This window comes from Pagrus pagrus, assembly GCF_965226575.1.
Source record: "Pagrus pagrus genome assembly, chromosome: 15".
In the NCBI taxonomy this organism is placed as follows: domain Eukaryota; kingdom Metazoa; phylum Chordata; class Actinopteri; order Spariformes; family Sparidae; genus Pagrus; species Pagrus pagrus.
In genome coordinates this window covers 5,776,215-5,781,373 of record NC_140199.1, presented here as the reverse complement: position 1 = coordinate 5,781,373, position 5,159 = coordinate 5,776,215, and positions in this window count along the sequence as shown.

The window sequence follows — 5,159 nt, the reverse complement described above, 5'->3', positions numbered from 1 at the left end:
CACGTGAGTCTGCTGCTTAATTTTACTCTCGGCCTGAAGGTGCTTCCCCTTAAATATCCACTGTAAATCATTTCCTCTCTGCTGCGTGCCATATCATTTACCTCCATGTTCCTCTATTTTTAGCCACGTAATCTATCAGTTCACCATATCAGAGCATCAATTTCAGCTCATTAGATGAACGAGATGAGAGAAAAGGATTTCTTCATAAATAAAAGGAGACAACTTCTCTCTGTGAGGCTGTGTCCAGGTTAGCCATATAGGGGCCTTTGGCTAAATGCTAAATGCTACTGACAGCATGCTAACATGCTGATATTCAGCAGGTTTAATGTTTCCATTTTCATAATTTCAGTCTAAGGCATTAGCATGCTAACACTCCCCGTCCGGCGTCCCCCATTGGACCTCAAATTGTATATCATCAATGGAGAGAGACAAACACGTTTCATCCCATTTGAATTGTGGCGTGAACCACACACATGATGTTTGTCAATTTAAAAGCTATTTTTTTAAGGTCAAGAAAGTCACAGTTTGTCGTAAAGATAATAAAATATCATCTGGTTTTGTGTTAAACCGCTCAGTGAACTACATCGCGTCATACAACGCACGGCACCAGCACCAACATGGCCGCCAACTCGACACAGAAAAAGTAATAAAAAAAGGTGAAAATCACAATAAATCTGCTCATATTGACAACTGCAGTTAATGAAAGGATAGTCTGAAAGCTAGCTAACATACAGGAGCAGCTCTACAAGGTTTGAGTTGCTGGTTTTGGTGAGTTTTAAACGAGGCAACGTCACTGACTAACTTACATTTGGTTAGTTTTTAGACAAACTGAGACTTTCTCAAGTTGAAAAATGATCTTTTAAATTGACAAACATCACCACACAACTCAAAAAGGATCAAAATGTTATTTACCTCCTGCCATTTCCTACCAGACATATTTTTTTCTGAAATAAAGTCCCATGATGGTCGCCAGAATAAAATGGTGGCAGTTAACCACTGACATGTTCACATTTGTCACTGGCTACACACCACTGACATTTCAACAAATTCAACATTTTTTTTGTATCATTTCTAAAATATAGATTAGATAAGATATTTTTAAGGAGACCTCGGGGCAATTTCCAGCTGTGTTTTGGGGGATTTTTAAGCAGGAAGTTGAGACATCTCCAGTCAAAACATGATCTCTCCTGACACTAACCAAGTGGGTGTTGTGCCTGAACCTAACCAGAGCATAAGCACAGCGTTGTCACAACACAAAACTTAAAATGAAACCTGAAGAAACGTATTCAACATATCCGCGGTCCGCAGGAAGGTTTGCATGGTTCGCCGATGGGAAAGTCGTTTGTGTTGCACGTATTTGATCATAAACCAAAATGTAAAAAATCCAAAATTTTCTTCTTCACATGGTTAAAAACCAAACATCACTTTGTTTAGCAGAACAAATCTAAGAAGACAGTTGTTTCCAGTAAAATGAATTGTGTTTTTTGAGGTGACTTATTCAGTAGAACGCTCTGCTGAAAGAAAACTTTGATCACGAACAGACTCATAAACATTCAACAAATAGTTTGAAGCCGTATACAAAGTCCCTAAACAGGTTTTTCAAACAAATACAGAATCTTCAGAGAGAAACTCGAGGCCTGAAGTTTATTATCCCGTTTTAAAAAAAACTTCTATAGTTTGATGCACTAAAGTCTTTGTAAAGTATTTACTGAGAGGAAGCACAAAGAAAATAACCACAGCCTCGTACACCCTGTTTCACTCTCCTCAAGATGTCTTTCCCCTGCTGCCTCCCTCCTCGGCGGGAACATGTGATAGCCATCGAGGACGTCGAGCTGTTTCACTCAGGATGTCTCTGGAAAAGCATGTGGGCGATAATGATGGAGCGCGAGAGAGAGGGGAGGAGGAGGGAGAAAAGAGAAGAAAAAGAAGGTCCCTGAGGGCTTTTGGGGGCCTGCTAAGCAGCTCAACGGCTGCAAACAGCATCACAGTCCACATGTGCAAACATTTAAGATATCTGCTCGTGTAATGGGGTCAGCGTGGCCCCTCTCTGGGTGCACAAAGCAGCGCCGCTCGCTTCCCGCTGAAGCTCACAGAAATGGGTGGCTCGTCCTGCTCCGGTGCTGCGGCCTCATGTGCAAGAAACTGGAAGAAATGTGATGTTTTCCTCTTATTTCTCTCTACATTTAGCAACATTTCAGTCTGTTCTGTTTCTCCGGCAGATCTGAACTCCCTCGTAAAGCCACACTGCGCTGAGATGTTGCAGGAGTTAGAGATTACAAGGAGCCAGATAATTGTTTAAGCATTGCCTGACCGAGTCCAACCCTGCACCTGAGATAAACCTCAAGACTGCCGAGGAAAACATCCCTCTACTCCCACCCTGTGGAAAATGCTTCAGCTGATAAGGGTTTGTGCAAAGGCAACTTAGCAACCGGCGATGTTTATCGAGGCGTTGGAGAATAAATAACACAAATTAAGAGTCAGAAGTTCTCCAAAAAGTTCAAGTTTGAGCAGTGAAGTGTACTCAAGCACTAAATGTTAAAGTACTGAGAGTGAAGAACGAGTCCTGCGTTAAACTGCTGATGTATTAATGTGTCACGTATCAGCTGTAGTGCTTTATCGCTGATGTATTACCACATCACGTTAAACTAGAGATGTAAAATGAAACAGAAATAGAGGTGGAGATGGTTCTTGTTTTTTATCCGGTTCTTGTTTTCGCAAAACGAAATGATTACAAAACAGACAAACAGGAATAAAGGCACACAGAGATCCATGAAGGTGTCTTTGAATAATTGACACAACAATCTCACCGCAAGGTTCATTTGTAGTCCAATAGTCCAGTTTGTCACAGAGTTGAAGTTGTGCCACGTTTGACTTTAAAGGTGTAGTTTGTAAGAAATGACCAGAATTCAGAGGGTACCTCCAAAACTGTAGGGGGCAGCGTAACAGCCTCCCACTGCTCACCACACTGGACTCCATACTGTTTGTTTGTGCTATCTTTGGATCATTTTTTCACATACTTCGACCAAACCAGAGGCGACTGTGGAAAGACAGACCAAGACAGTTATGGTGGGTTTAATTTAATTTATGCTGAGTTTGAATAAAGTGTGTTTTTACGATAAAGAGGCATTGAACTCGTTTTATGCTACACTTGAAATTTCCAACCTCCGACCAGAAGAAGCACAATGGAGACGCCACTCGAAACTGGGAGCACATTTATCCCCCGACTGCACGAGGTTTGTAAAACTCTGGTGAATGAAGTGTTTCGATACTTTTCCGAATATAACAGTGCCATTTTGTTTATAATGCAAGGAGGCTGCACTGCTGAGGGGTCGAAGGAACATCATTTTGTGACGGTCTTCCAAGATTTGTGACTTTTGCCGCCTTGAGATCGGAAAGTTGAGGTTTTGAAGAGGAAACTCCGACCTTCGACGATGTCTTGAACACCACTGAGTTGGTAAAAAAGGTGTACGGTTGTATTTTCTTGTTAATTAAGGAAAATAGGTGTAAAAAATATGTCCTTCCTTTACATTTTATTGTGGCAAACGCACCATTTTCGCATCTCCCAGCTGAAACTACGGAGGCTACGCTATCAGACTGTCGCCTCTTGCAGTACAAAGTGGTATGAAGAGACAGGACAGGCCAGGGCTAGCTGTTAGCATGCTAACTTCAGTAGAGACCTCTGCAGCACAATACATAAACATCTTTGACATAACTTCACACTCTGTTGATAATGTTAGTTCATTTTTTTATGTTTAAAATTACATTTCTGGCTCCATCGAACAAATTCCCCTTTAAGTTGAGTCATGACCGAGGTGATGCATCTAAAATGTCTTAAATTCACATTAAAGTGTTGTTTTTTTTACCTGACAAGTGATTTTTCAAGTTTAGGGGAGTAAAAAGTTCAACATTTCTTCCTGAGGGGTCGTAAAGGTGATGCCGAGAGCCTCGAGCGAAGCACCACACCCTGAAAACTGCACCGAAGCCCGGTATTTTAGCAAATGTCCTCATACTTCCCCTCCGTGATGCCTCTTGTTTGTGTCTCCGATGGGGAGGAAACTTCAAACGGCTCTTCAGAGGTAACAGTTCAGGGTTAAGAGGGAAGTGGCAAGAGTCGAGGGATTAAAATGGAACAGGGCCGGAAGAGTCTGGGTGAGATCTTTATTTCAGGCACGGAAAGAGAGGCTCTTCCTCTGGTGGCGCCAGTCCTCTGCCACTGTTCCATTTCCTCTTCCTCCTTCTGGTCTGTGTGCAGAGGCTCAGTCACCTTCACAGCTCCATCCTCTCCTCTGGCAGCAGTTTATCTCTCAGCCCATCTGATCTCACCTCCAGCTCGCTGCTGCAAGACTGGAGTCTAATAGTCTAATTCATAAGTAGATTGTGGTAAATTTTGTCCTTTTTTAGAGCCAACAGGTCGAACATTTGATGGTTCAGGTTCTCAAACATGAGAGTTTTCTGGTTTTCTTTGTCTTACGTCACAATAAACTGAATACATTTGGGTTTCGGACATTCGATGTTGCCATATTGTTAATTGTTCACTGCTTTCTGATGTTTTGTGGCACAAATGATTCATCGATTAATCAAGAAAATAAAAAATAATTATCAATAGACAACAAAAACACACAAGCTGTCAGTATTTTTCAAAGAAATGGTGAGCAATACAGAAAACTTAAAATCCACGTCACATAATCTAATTCTTAATCATTCTCTGAATCATTTTATTACCAACTCTAAAAAAAAAGAAGCTATAAATAACCGTCAGATGTCAGATCTCTCTTTCTGATTGATCACTTGTTTTGATATCTAGACTTCAAAGAAAAACCCGCCTTGATAAAGAGAAGTAAACAGTAACAACAAAACCAGAAGACAGTCAACATTTCCCCCGTCGATTACAATCATAAAGAAGTTTCCACGCTGCCGAGCTGTAAGGAAATATACTGCTGCACACATGTTTCAGTACTATAGTCTGTAGTCTGAAGCTGTGGCTAAATTAAAGCAGGACTATGTAAGCCTTGCTGAGTAACAGCCACAAGCGATAGTCGAGGGATAATGAGAAATGTTAAAACACAGTGTAACACAAGCACAGACACAGAGGAGTCATTATCTGTTAAGACGCTGGATTATGTGAGTCATAAAGGTGAATATAGATGAAAACGCTGAGC